We start from the raw sequence: 16697 nt of genomic DNA on the forward strand, positions 1-16697 counted from the left end.
CATTATGAATTTTTTTTGACAACATTAGAACACATGTATGCATGATTGAATCACTATAATTTTTTTGTATATTCTTAGAACACATATATGCATGATTGAGTCACGATGAAATATTTTTGACAGCCTTAGAACACATATGTGCATGATTGAATCACTATGAATTTTTTTTGACAACCTTAGAACACATATGTGCATGATTGAATTACTGTAAAATTTTTTGCAGCCTTAGAACACATATATGCATGACTGAATCAGTATGAACTATTTTGACAGCCTTAGAACACATATAAGCAAGATTGAATCACTATGAATTTTTTTTGACAGCCTTAGAACACATATATGCATGATTGAATCAATATGAATTTTTTTTGACAACACTAGAACACATATTTGAATGAATGAAACACTATAAAATACTTTTGACAACCTTAATCACTATGAAATATTTTTGACAACCTTAGAACACATATAAGTAAGATTGAATCATTATGAATTTTTTTGACAGCCTTAGAACACAAATATGCATGATAGAATCACTATGAATATGTTTAGCAGCATTAGAACACATATATGCATGATTGAATCACTATAAGTTTATTTTGACAACCTTAGAACACATATCTGCAGGATTGAATCATTATGATAATTTTTCTACAGCCTTGGAACACATATATGCATGATTGAACACCTATGAAATATTTTTGCAGCCTTAGAACACATACAAGGAAGATTGAATCACTATGATTTTTTTTTGACAATCTTAGAACCCATATATGCATGATTAAATCACTATACATTTTTTTTGACAGCATTAGAACACATATATGTATGATTGAATCACTATAATTTTTTTTTGACAATGTTAGAACTTATATTTCTAGGATTGAATCATTATGATATCTTTTTTATAGCCTTAGAGCACATATATGCATGATAGAATCATTATAGATTATTTTTGACTGCCTGAGAACACATATAAGTAAGATTGAATCCCTCTCAAAATTTGTTGACAGCCTTAGAAGAAATATATAGATGATTGAATCACTATCTAACTTTTTTGAATGCATTAGATCACATACATGCAAGATTGAATCATTATGATTTTTTTTTAGAGCCTTAGAACACATATATGCATGATTGAATCACTATGAAATATTTTCGATAGCCTTAGAACACATATAAGCAAGATTGAATCACTTTCAATTTTTTTTGACAGCCTTAGAACACATATATGCATGATTAAATCATTATGATTTTTTTTTTTACAACAATAGAACACATGTATGCATGATTGAATCAGTATAATTTTTTTGTACATTCTTAGAACACATATATGCATGATTGAGTCACGATGAAATATTTTTGACAACCTTAGAACACATATGTGCATGATTGAATCACTATGATTTTTTTTTGACAACCTTAGAACACATATGTGCATGATTGAATCACTGTAAATTTTTTTGCAGCCTTCGAACACATATATGCTTGACTGAATCAGTATGAACTATTTTTGACAGCCTTAGAACACATATAAGCAAGATTGAATCACTATGATTTTTTTGTGACAGCCTTAGAACACATATATGCATGAATTAATCAATATGATTTTTTTTTGACAACACTAGAACACATATTTGAATGATTGAAAAACTATAAAATACTTTTGACAACCTTAGTCACTATGAAATAGTTTTGACAACCTTAGAACACATATAAGCAAGATTAAATCGTTATGAATTTTTTTGACAGCCTTAGAACACAAATATGCATGATAGAATCACTATGAAATTGTTTGACAGCATTAGAAGACATATATACAAGATTGAGTCACTATAATTTTTTTTTGACAACCTTAGAACACATATCTGCAGGATGGAATCGTTATGATTTTTTTACACCCTTAAAACACATATAAGCTTGTTTTGATGTCTATGAATTTTCTTTGACAACCTTAGAACACATATACGCATGATTGAATCACTATGATTTTTTTTACAACCTTAGATCACATATATGCAAGATTGAATCACTATGACTTTTTATTGACGACCTTAGAACACATATATGCAAGATTGAATCACTATGATTTTTTTTTTTACAGCCTTACAACACATATATGCATGATTGAATCATAGTGGAATTTTTTTGATAGTCTTAGAACACATATTCAAGTTTGAATCACTATAAACTTTTTTTGACAGCCTTAGAACACATATATGCAAGATTGATTTTTTTACAGCCTTTGAACACATATATGCATGTTTAAATCACAATGATTTTTATTTGACAACCTTAGGACACACATTTGCATGATTGAATCCCCATAAAATTTTTTTGACTGCCATAACACACATATATGCATGATTGAATCACTATGGTTTTTTTTATAGCCTTAGAACACATATATTCAAGATTGAGTCAGATTGAATTTTTTTTGACAGCCTTAGAATACATATATGCAATATTGAAATTTTTTTGATGACCTTAGAACACATACATGCGTGATTGAATCACTATAATTTTTTTTGATAGCTTTAGAACACATATATGCTTGATTGAATCCCTATGATTTTTTTGACAAACTTATAAAACATATATGCATTATTCAATCATAATGATTTTTTTTAATTGCCTTAGAACACATATATGCATGATTGAATCACAATGAATTTTTTTTGACAGCCTTTGAATAGATATATGCATGATAAAATGACTATGAAATTTTTTTGACAGCCTTAGAACACATATATGCATGATTGAATCAATATGAATTTTTTTTGACAAAACTAGAACACATATTTGAATGATTGAAACACTATAAAATACTTTTGACAACCTTAATCACTATGAAATATTTTTGACAGCCTTAGAACACATATAAGCAAGATTGAATCACTATGATTTTTTTTTGACAGCCTTAGAACAAAAATATGCCTGATAGAATCACTATGAAATTGTTAGACAACATTAGAAGACATATATGCATGATTGAGTCACTATAATTTTTTTTGACAGTCTTAGAACATATATCTGCAGGATTAAATCATTATAATTTTTTTACACCCTTAGAACACATATAAGTATGATTTAATGACTATGAATTTTCTTTGACAGCCTTAGAACACATATACGCATGATTGAATCACTATGAATTTTTTTTACAACTTTAGATCACATATATGCAAGATTGAATCACTATGACTTTTTATTGACAACCTTAGAACACATATATGCAAGATTGAATCACTATGATTTTTTTTTACAGCCTTAGAACACATATATGCATGATTAAATCATAGTGAATTTTTTTTGATAGTCTTAGAACACATATTCAAGATTGAATCACTATAAATTTTTTTTGACAGCCTTAGAACACATATATACAAGATTGATTTTTTTTGACAGACTTTGAACACATATATGCCTGTTTAAATCACAATGATTTTTATTTGACAACCTTAGGACACACATTTGCATGATTGAATCCCCATAATTTTTTTTTTACTGCCATAAAACACATATATGCATGATTGAATCACTGAATTTTTTTATAGCCTTAGAACACATATATTCAAGATTGAGTCAGATTGAAATTTTTTTGACAGCCTTAAAATACATATATGCAAGATTGATTTTTTTTGACGACTTTAGAACACATATATGCGTGATTGAATCACTATAATTTATTTTTGATAGCCTTAGAACACATATATGCTTGATTGAATCCCTATGATTTTTTTTGACAAAGTTAGAATACATATATGCATTATTCAATCAAAATGAATTTTTTTTAATTGCCTTAGAACACATATATGCATGATTGAATCACAATGATTTTTTTTTTACAGCCTTAGAATAGATATATGCAAGATTAAAGACTGGAATTTTTTTGACAGCCTTAGAACACATATATGCAAGATTGAATCACAATGATTTTTTTTTGACAGCCTTAGAACATAGATATGATGATTGAATTTTTTTTGATAGCATTAGAAGATATATGCATGATTGAATCACTATAAATTTTTCTTGACAACCTTACAACACATGCTTATAAGATTGAATCCCTATGAAATATTTTTGACATCCTTAGAATACATATATGCAAGAATGAATCACTATGAATTTTTTTTGACAACATTAGAACACATATATGCTTGATTGAATAACTATAAATTTTTTTTGACAGCCTTAGAACACATATATGCATGATTGAATCACTATGACTTTTTTTTGACAGCCTTAGAACACATATATGCAAGATTGAATCGCTATGAAAATTTTTTGACATCCTAAGAACACATATATGCATGATTGATTCACTATGATTTTTTTTACAGCCTAAGAATGCATATATGTACGATAGAATCACTATAATTTTTTTTTGACAGCCTTAGAACACATATATATACAATTGAATCACAATGATTTTTTTTTGACAACGTTAGAACACATATATGCATGATTGAATCACTATGAAAACTTTTTGATAGCATTAAAACACATATATACATGATTTAATCACTATTAATTTTTTTGACTGCCTTAGAACACATATATGCATGATTGAGTCACTATAATTTTTTTTTGATAGCCTTAGAACACATATATGCATGATTGAATCACTATTTAAATTTTTTGCCAGCCTTAGAACACTTATAAGCACTAAAGAATCACTGTAAAGCTTTTTGACATCCTTAGAACATATATATGCATGATTAAATCACTATGATGTTTTTTTGACATTGTTAGAACACATATGTGCATGATTGAATCAAAATAAATTTGTTTTATTACCTTAAAACACATATATGCATGATTGGTTCACTATGATATTTTTTGATGGCCTTAGAACACATATATGCATGATCGACTCACCATGATTTTTTTTATAGCCTTAGAACACATATAAGCATGAGAGAATCACTATGAATTTTTTTTAACAGCCTTAGAAGACATATATGCATGACTAAATCACTATATAATTTTTTTGAGAGCCTTAGAACATATATATGCATGATTGAATCACTGTGAAATTTTTTTGACAGGCTTAGAACACATATATGCATGATTGAATCACTATGAATTTTTTTTGACAATGTTAGAACACATATATGCATGATTGAGTCTCTATGTTTTTTTTTTCGAAAGCCTTAGAATACATATTTGCATGATTGAATCTCTATGAAATTTTTTTGACTGCATTCGAACACATATATGCATGATTGATTCACTATGAATTTTTTTTGAGAGCCTTAGAATACATATACGCACGATAGAGTCACTATAAAGCTTTTTGACATCCTTGGAACATATATATGCATGATTAAATCACTATGAGTTTTTTTTTGATAGGCTTAAAACACATATATGCATGATTGAATCACTATGAATTTTTTTTGACAACGTTACAACATATATATGCATGATTGAATCAGAAAGAATTTTTTTTTACAACCTTAGAACTCATATATTCTTGATTGAATCACTATAAATTTTTTTTGATAGCCTTAGAACACATTTATTTATGATTGAGTCACTATGAAATTTGTATGACTGCCTTAGAAGAAACATATGCGTGATTGAATCACTATAATTTTTTTTGACAGCATTAAACACATGCCTGCATGATTGAATCACTATAAATTTTTTTGATATATTTAGAACACATATATGCAAGATTGATTCACAAATTTTTTTTTGGCAGCCTTAGTTCACATACGTGCATGATTGAATCACTATGAAATTTTTTTGACAACCTTAGAACACATATATGAATGATTCAATCACTATAATTTTTTGAACACATATCTGCATGATTAAATCACTGTAATTTTTTTTGACAACCTTAGAACACATATATGCAGGATTAAAGCACTATGAAATTTTTTGGACAGGTGTAGAATACATTTATGCACGATTGAAGCAGAATGAAATTTTTTGAGCAGGCTTAGAACACATTATGCATGATTGAATCACTATGAATTTTTTTTGACAACCTTAGAACACATATATGCATGACTGAATCTCTATGATTTTTTTTACAGCATTAGAACACATATTCGCTTGAATGAATCACAAAATATTTTTTGATAACTTTAGAATACATCTATGTATGATTGAATCATTATAAAGTTTTTTTGATAGCCTTAGGACACATATATGCTTGAGTGAATCACAATAATTTTTTTTTGATAGCATTAGAACACATATATGCATGATTGAAACACTATAGTTTTTTTTTGACAGCCTTAGAACACATATTTGGATGATTTAATCAATATGAATATTTTTTGACATCCTTAGAACTCATATATGCATGATTGAATCACTATGAATTTTTTTTTGACATCCTTAGACCACATATATGCAGGATTGAATTACTGTAGATTGTTTTTGACAACCTTAGAAAACATATTTGCATGATTGAAATACAAATTCAAAAAATCACTATGAATTTTTTTGAAGAACTCTAGAACACATATATACATGATTGAGTCACTAAGAATTTTTTTTCCAGCCTTAGATCACATATATACATGATTGAAATGCTATAAATTTTTTTGGACAACCTTAGAACACATATATGCTTGATTGAATCACTATGATTTTTTTTTAAAGCCTTAGAACACATATATGCAAGATTGAATCCTTGTGATTTTTTTTTGACTGCCTTAGAACACATATATGCATGATTGAAATACTATTAAATATTTTTGAGAGCCTTATAACACATATGTGCAAGATTGAATCACTATGAAAGTTTTTTGACAGCCTTAGAACACATATAAGCTGTATTGAATCACCATGATTTTTTTTTGACATCCTTAGAACACATAAATGCATGATTGAATCACTAAATTTTTTTTATGGCCTTAGAACACATATATACAAGATTAAATGAGTATGAACTATTTTTGACAGCTTGATAACACATATAAGGATGATTGAATCACTATGATTTTTTTGATAGCCTTAGAACACATATATGCAAGAATGAATCACTATAATTTTTTTTTGACACCCTTAGATTGCATATCCGCAGGATTGAATCATTATGATTTTTTTTTACAACTTTAGAAAACGTATATGCATGATTGAATCACTATAAAATATTTTTCACGGACTTAGAACACAAATATGACTGATTGAATCACTATGAAATAATTTTGACTACCGTAGAACACATATATGCATGATTGAATCACTATAATTTTTTTTTACAGCGTTAGAACACATATATGCATGATTGAATCAGTATAAACTGTTTTTGACGGCCTTAGAACACATATAAGAAAGATTTAATCACTATGGATTTTTTTTTGACAGCCTTAGAGGACATATTTGCTTGATTAAATGACTATGAAATTTTTTTGATAGCATTAGAACATATATATACATGATTGAATCACTATAATTTTTTTTGACAACCTTAAAACACATATATGCACGCTTGAATCATTATGATTTTTTTTTATAGCCTTAAAACACATATATCCATGATTGAATCACTATGAAATATTTTTGCAGCCTTAGAACACATATAAGCAAGATTGAATCACTATGATTTTTTTTTGACAGCCTTAGCACACATATATGCATGATTGAATCACAATAAATTTTTTTTACAGCCTTAGAACACATATATGAATGACTGAATCACTATGAAATATTTTTGACAGCTATATAACACATATATGCATGATTAAATCAGTATAAATTTTTTTGACAGCCTTAGAACACATATATGCATGATTGAATTACTGTAATTTTTTTTGACAACCTTAGAACACATATATGCATGATTGAATCACTATGGAATTTTTTTAACAACCTCAGAACATTTGTATGCATGATTCGATCACTATTAATATTTTTTGACAACCTTAGACTTTATATATGCATGATTGAATCACTATTAAATTTTTTGGACAGTGTTAGAAAACATATATGGATTATTAAATCCCCATAATTTTTTTTGATAGCATTAGAACATAAATATGCATGATTAAATCACTATATTTTTTTTGTCAACCTTAGAATGCATATATGCATGATTGAATCAATATAAATTTTTTTGACAGCCTTAGAACACATATATGCACGATGGAATCACTATGAAATTTTTTTGACAGCCTTAGAACACATATATGCATGATTGACTCACTATAACTTTTTTTGCCACCCTTAGAACACCTACTTGCAGGATAGAATCACTATACAGCTTTTTGATAGCCTTAGAACACATATATACATGATTTAATCATAGTGAAATTTTTTTGACAACCTTAGAACACATATATTCATTCTTGAATCACAATGTTTTTTTTTTATAATGTTTGAACATATATATGCATGATTGAATTAGAATGATTTTTTTTTACCGTCATAATACACATATATGCATGGTTGAATCACTATAATTTTTTTTTGATAGCCTTAGAACACATATATGCAAGATTGAATCACTATGTTTTTTTTTTGACAGGCTTAGAACACATATATGCATGATTGAATCAAAGTGAATTTTTTTAGACATCCTAAGAACACATATATGCATGATTGAATCATATGAAATTTGTTTGACAACCTTATAACACATATATGCATGATTAATTTTTTTTTGACATCTTTAGAACACATTTATGTGTGATTGAGAACCGTAGAATACATATATTCAAGAATGCGATTTTTTTGACAGCCTTAGAACAAATATACGCAAGATTAAATCAATAAGAATTTTTTTTGACAGCATTAGAACATATATATGCATGATTGAATCACTAAGATTTTTTTTTGACAAACTTAGAACACATATATGCGTGATTGAATCATAAAGAATTTTTTCTGACAGACTTAGAACACATATGCATGATTGACTGACTATAATTTTTTTTGACAACCTTAGAACAAATATCTGCAGATTGAATCGTTATGATTTTTTTACTGCGTCAGAAAACATATATGCATGATTGAATCACTATGAAAAACTTTTGACAGCCATAGAACACATATATGCATGATTGAGTCACTATCAATTTTTTTTGACCACCATAGAAAACATATATGCATGATTGAATCACTAATTTTTTTTTTTACAGCCTTAGAACACATATATGCATGATTGAGTTAGTATGAACTATTTTTGACGACCTTAGAACATATATAAGCAAGATTGAATTACTATGAATTTTTTTTGACAGCCTTAGAACACATATATGCATGATTGAATCCCTTTTAAATTTTTTTGGTAGCATTAGAACAAATATATGCATGATTGAATCACTATAAGTTTTTTTGACAACCTTAGAACACATATCTGCAGGATTGAATCATTATGATAATTTTTCTACAGGCTTGGAACACATATATGTGAAATTCCACTAGAGGGGGGAGGTGAATAGTGAAATTCGTTGCAAGTTGATATAATAAAAAATGAAGCAATAAGGCACCACACAATGAACACAGGATTTATACTGGTTCGGTCAAAACTCTGACCTACATCTAGTCCCCAAGCAAACCACTTGAGCTTTCCACTATAACATCCGAGTCACCGGATAAATAGTACAACACCCTCTTCCTCAGAGGTCTTCTTCTCTCAACAGAGAAGGGGCACACCCTCTTCAACAAAGGTCTTCTTCTCTCAACAGAGAAGGACAACACCCTCTTTCACAGAGGTCTTCTTCTCTCAACAGAGAAGGGCAACACCCTCTTTCACGGAGGTCTACTTCTTTCAACAAAGAAGGAATACAGTGAATAACAGAAAGTTACAATACTTCCTATAGAACCTTCAGGATGATATGAATGCACGAATGAAGGATTCTCAGAATGTTCTGTTTGTCACTCAGAAGATACTCTTTGTCAAAGAGTTATTTTTGACTTTTTCTCTTTCTTTTTATCTTTCTTTTTCTAGGCTCTCTTTCAAATATCGAATAGGTATTTTTCTCGTTGTAAGCTCACTTGTCTATTCCATTCCTTTTTTTTTTTTGAATAGTTCATTTGAGTGTGTTTTTATAGCTTAAAAAAATAGTCGTTGGCTTTTTGAAATCGTAGCCTTTTTGAGATGTGAAATGTCATGTCATTTCAAAAAACATCTTTAGAGAGATTCGAGAAAGTCTTCTATCCATAAAAGTAAAATATAGGGTACACTAGTCGTTGTAATATTTTAGGTAATATATATTTTATGTAAAAAGTCTATTTCTTACAATAGTACATTGAACGTTGGATTGTAGGTTGTCATGTGGTTTTGTCTTTATCCCAATTAATGATTTGTGGTACATAGGTACTTCTTTACTTTAAATCAGTGTAAGTACAATGAGTGCTTTGAGATATTTATTTGTACATAGTCATGTCAAGTGTTTTCTTTATGTTGTGTTTTTCAAAGTCTACAGAGAGAATGAAGACTACAAGTTAGTCGACATTTTTGAGAAGGATATTTAACAAGGATTCTTTACAGAAGGTATTTAATGCTATACAAAGAGAATGATGACTTTAAGTAAGTCGACATTCTATGAGTTTGTAAAAAGGTAACTAGAGTCTTTTTCAAAACATATTATATTTGGTTTCTTTGTGTAGCCGATTTCATGTTTTGTCTTTTTCCTATATTTGAAATCATTTCTTTTAAAGAAGGTAACTAGAGTCTTTTCAAAACATATTATATTTGTTTTCTTTGTGTAGCCGATTTCATGTTTTGTCTTTTTCCTATATTTGAAATCATTTCTTTTAAAGAAGGTAACTAGAGTCTTTTCAAAACATATTATATTTGTTTTCTTTGTGTAGCCGATTTCATGTTTTGTCTTTTTCCTATATTTGAAATCATTTCTTTTCATGTTGTCTTGTATATGATATAAGGTATAATTATTACATTTTGAAATCATGTCAAAATACCTTTTTCATAAAGGGTTGTAAGAAGGTACAATTATTTGTTTTCAAAAAGGAGCTTTTTGAAACTATCGTATACTTTTATGAAATAGCTTTTATGAGTGAGTATGTAATATGCAATATGCATCCTTTTGAAGGTTCTGTTACAAATGACTCTAAAGAAGAAAAAAAACCTTCAACTTGAGGAAGCCGATCTCTTTAGAAGGTCTTTAGGAGTGCATGACTCAACAAGCTTTTTCTTCAAGGAGTATGATTGCATCATAGTTGTACTTGAACAAGAGGTCTCCATCCTTTTTGAGTGAGATATCCTTGCATCAAATACTCGTTAGATATATGGCAAAACATATCCAGTCATTATATAACATTTTTCAAGAAGACATTATCATATCATATGAAATTAAATAAGACAGTGTATCATATTATGTGATATCAAAACAGAGTTTCTCAACATTCTCCCCCTTTTTGATGATGTCAAAATATGCTCCCCTGTCAAAAAGACATTATGCATAGAAATAATAATATCATAAATATAAAAAAAATGTTTAAAGAGAAAGTATTTCTCCAATAATGGAGACAGGGTTTCTCCCCTTTTGTCACAGACAAAAAGGAAGGGATCAGAGTATCAGAGTTATTACAGACCAAAAGTGATTAAAGTTATTACAGTCCAAAAAAAAATAAGTTTATTTTGAGCCGGAGGAAGGGTGAAACTTTCGGAGTGATGCATCTTGGCCGAGTTGTAGTGAAGCTTGATTCTGCAGAAGGAGATCCTGGGTGTTCTGGACAGTGACAAGAGCTGTGAAGATGTCAAGGTCAGAAGTTGCTCCCTGATCTGCTTCGTGAGGGCCTTCATCGTCAAAGTTTAAAGTAGAGGACTCTTCTTCATGGAGAGAGGAGTCATCAATTATATTGTTTGAGTAGTAGACGACATTTGTTGCTAGAGGAATCTGGAAGAATTCAAGAATGAGTGTGATGAAATATCCGAAGGGAAGAGACTTAAACGAACAAAAGTTGATCATGTTGTGGAAGATGACACTGAACCAGTTGATGGGAAAGGCAGAGAAGATGGCATAAAGAAGAAGGGAGACTTCATTTGCAATAAATCCCCTGGAGGGCGACTTGGGGACGATATTGGAGGAAAGAATTTTGGATAGCAATAGAGCATGAGGTTTGAGGCTGCTCTCATGCCATGGGAAGTGAGTGGAGCGAGTGGAGAGGAGGATTTTCTGAAACACAGAGTGGTCGAGAGGAACAATGTTGGGAAGTTCAATACCGTAAGAAGAAATATTCAAAATATTGCCTAACTGAGATATGTCAAAGGAGAAAATTTTTTCATGTACCATGGAAGTGATAAAAGAGTGATCATGGTCGATAGAAAGGTTGGTGTAGAAAACTTTGATAAGGTGAGGATAGATGGGCATTTGTTTTGGAGAGGCTAGAACATGAATAAGTTCAGAAAGAGAGGTTTGTAAGTCAAACGCTGGAAAGTCTTCAAGGTGAACCAAGCTGCCTAGTAGGATTGTCAAAGATTTTATGTAGTGATAAGTGTGAATGAGATCCGGAAATCTCAACTCCGAAGCTTGGGGTAAGTCGAATGTGCAAGAGAATGCTATTGCAAGAGCCTAAAAGAACGAGCAAGAGAGAAAGACTTGGAAAGGAGTAAGAGTTTGTAAGAGAATAGAGAAAATCATGGGAATGAGATATGAATCAATCTAACAAATAGAAGAAGAAAAATAATGGTGATAAGAAATGAATGACATTGGAAGTGAAGGATTTTTAGATTTTAGTGGAAAGAGGAAATGCGTGAGTTGTAAAATAAGAGACTTGTGAATGACAAATCAAATCAATTTCGGAAGATAGTGTATTATATTAGTGAAGATATTAAGAAGGACATAGTTTCGAAATAATTTTTTCTATATATGTAACAAATTTTCTATGGGCAATCTTGTTGGATAGTGAGAAGAGTCATGAATTGAGTATGGAGTGTCATATTAAACGTAAGAGAAAGAATGATTCAAGAGTTTTTAATGATTTTCGTGAAGATCATGAAGAATAGAGAGTGAATAATGGCCTAATAAGAACAAACAACTTTTTTCAAAGATTCACTTTATGTGAAAGCATTCCAAAATCGTGAAGAGGGAGTTTGGAATAGGACAAACATGAGAGTATGGGAAAATGCAATAATTTCTTATTTAAGAAGTGTATATTTTGATATACGTGAAAGGAAATAGGTCATAGGGTGATCATGTGATGTGTACTTTGAAAGATATGACATTTTTAAAAGAAAAGAATGACTTAAAAAAATGTGTCATGATTAATGTGTCTTCACATTTGTAATTTTTATGAGTATACGTAAATATGAGACAGACACACTTTGACTATGAATAGTGGTAAGAGAGATGATGAGACAAAAAAGAGAAAGAGTCAAAAATATATTTTTAAAAAATAAGAATTGATAAATGATAGATTAAAGAATGAGAATAGACATGGAGGAGTCAGATTCAAAAATAAAAAAAAATGTAATCGAGAGATGAAATGAGGAGACAAAAGATATTCATGAGTAAAGAGTAATAATTGCTTATATAAGAAATATTTTTGTGGATATGCGTGGAAGGAGTGAGAGTAGTCATAGAGAAAAGTGAGATGACATATATGGATTTTCGAGTAGGATAGGAATAATAAAAAAAAAGAAAACAAATTCATGATTGATATGAGATAAAAGACATAAAATAAAGTTATGATTGACATGAATGAATGTTTATTATATTTTTAAAGAAACTCTATTGGAGGAAGTTCATAGTTTTTAGAGAATAAAGTTAAGTTTTAAACTAGTAAAGGAGTCAAAATCACGGATTGAAAAGAATGGAGGCTCAATTCGTATGAGAGAGAGAGAGTACTAAAGGTACTAATGAGAATAATAAAAAATGAAGGACAAGTTTTTCGAATAATTTTTCATAAGAGGTGTGAAGGATGAAAGGACGATAATAGATTATACTTAGGATATGATATAACAGATGATGTAGTAAGATTTTACGTGAAATATGACAGCTTGATTTTAAAAAAGGTGGTGAAGAAAATAAGAAAGATAAACACTCAATTTATTTACCATAAAGTTTAGTGAAGTGTCTTAATAGGAGGAAAGGAAGTCATGAAAAGGGATATATCACTTAAAAAAAATAACATGAGTGAGGAACACAATATTATGTTGAATCTCGGATTATCATAAGAGAGGTTTTCACAAGAAGACAAAAGTGATAAAAGGTGTTATGAGATGAGAGATGTGGACAATGTCATGATAGCTTTTAATATAATTAGTTCTTATGGATATGAGTGAAAGGAGATAGGACAAGGAGTCATTACGGAGGTGTACTTGAAAGATGACAAGTTGAAAGACATAAAGAATGTGTCTTAAGAGTTTAGAGTATACATGAATATGAAAACCTAGTTTAAAAAAAAAAATCGATAAGAAGAAAAAAACTTTTAAAGTAAGATTTTATCAAAACTTATAATAAGTGTGATTAATTTATAAGTCACTTAGTTTGCATATTCCTAGTTCTCTTCTAATTCGTGTAAAGTCTTCATGTTTCAATGGTTTAGTGAATATGTCTGCTAACTGTTGATTAGTGGGTATGAATTCGAGTTTAATTATGTTGTTTAAGACTTGTTCTCTTAAGAAGTGGTGTCTTATTTGAATGTGCTTAGTTCATGAGTGTAAAATAGGATTCTTAGATAAGTTTATAGCACTAGTATTATCACAGAAAATAGTTGTATTTTCAAAATTTAAACCAAAATCTTTTAAGGTTTGTTTCATCCAGATAACTTGTGTACAGGCTAGGCTAACAACAATGTATTCGGCTTCAGTAGTAGATAAGGATACACAGTTTTGTTTCTTACTGAACCATGATACAAGTGAGTGCCCTAGCATATGACATGTTCCACTTGTGCCTTTTCTGTCAGATTTACTTCTAGCAAAGTCAGCATCGCTGTATGAGATTAAATCAAATGTAGAGGATTTTGAATAGAATAATCCAAAATCAACTGTGTCTTTTAAATATCTCATTATTTTTTTTATAGCTTTAAGATGTGATTCTTTTGGATTTGACTGAAATCTAGCACACAAGCAAACACTGAACATAATATCTGGACGGCTAGCAGTTAAATATAGTAGTGATCCTATCATACCTCGGTATACCTTTGTATCCACAGACTTACCATCTTCATCTTTGTCCAAAACAGTAGTAGTGCTCATAGGAGTGGTTTTTGAAGCAATTGAGTTCATGTTGAACTTCTTCAGAAGTTCACGAGCATACTTAGATTGATTGATGAAAACTCCATCCTTGGTTTGCTTAATATACAGTCCAAGAAAGTAGTTGAGTTCTCCCATCATACTCATTTCAAATTCCTTCTGCATGGACTTAGAAAATTCTTCATAGAGAGTGCTGTTAGTAGATCCAAAGATGATATCGTCTACATATATTTGAACAATTAGGGTATGATTATTTACTATTTTCATAAATAATGTCGAGTCTGCTTTACCTACAGAAAAACCAGTTTTTAATAGAAAGGTTTTGAGTCTATCATACCAAGCACGAGGTGCTTGTTTTAGGCCATATAAAGCACGCTTTAGTTTGAAAACATGATCTGGATATTGTTCATTTTCAAAACCTGGAGGTTGTTTTACATAAACTTCTTCATTTATAAAACCATTTAAAAAGGCACTTTTAACATCCATTTGATATAATTTGAAATCCATATAGCTTGCATATGCTAAAAACATTCTAATAGATTCAAGTCTAGCAACAGGAGTAAATGTTTCATCAAAATCAATACCTTCCTCCTAGTTGTATTCTTGAGCTACTAGTCTTGCCTTGTTTCTTATAACATTACCTGTTTCATCTAGCTTGTTTCTGAAGATCCATCTTGTGCCAATGATTGGATGATCCTTTGGTCTTGGTACAAGATCCCAAACTTCATTCCTTTGGAATTGATTCAGTTCTTCAGTCATGGCTAGCATCCAGAACTCATCGATGATGGCTTCATCAATCTTCTTTGGTTCAAGTTGAGAAATGAATGTCATATTTGCAATCCGTTCTAGCTGAGCTCTAGTCTGAACCCTCTTTGCCAGTTCTCCCAAAATCTGCTTTTGAGGATGATCTTTGATATCGACAAATGTTCTTTGATGATCATCTTCATTAGACTTAGCTGTGTTATCTAAAAATAAATCTGTACTTTCAACATCATCATCGTTAGTTTGCTTATGAACAGATTAATTAATAGATTCACAGAAACTAACATGCATAGATTCTTCAATAGACTTAGAACTCTTATTGAAAACCCTGTATGCTTTACTATGACTTGAATATCCTAAAAATATGCCTTCAATAGATTTAGCATCAAAATTATCTAGGCTATCTTTTGTGTTTAGGATAAAACATTTACAACCAAAGACTTTGAAATAGTCTATTCTTGGAGTTCTGTCATAGAATAGTTCATAGGGAGTTTTATTTAATAAGGGTCTAATGAGAACTGTATTTGTTATGTAGCATGCAGTATTAACAACTTCTGCCCAAAAAGATTTAGCAAGATTATTGTGTTGGAGCATAGTTCTAGCAGATTCCTGAAGGGTTCTATTCTTTCTTTCTACTACACCATTTTGAAGTGCAGCTCTAGGAAAGGCAAAGTTATGAGAAATACCATGCAAGTTACAAAAATTTTCAAAAAGTTCATTTTCAAATTCTCCTCCATGGTCACTACGGATTTTAACAATAGAACAAGATTTTTCATTTTGTAATTTTTTACATAAAATTTCAAATTGA

Source organism: Nuphar pumila, chromosome 17, assembly GCF_984573655.1.
Source record: "Nuphar pumila chromosome 17, dmNupPumi1.hap1.1, whole genome shotgun sequence".
NCBI lineage: Eukaryota > Viridiplantae > Streptophyta > Magnoliopsida > Nymphaeales > Nymphaeaceae > Nuphar > Nuphar pumila.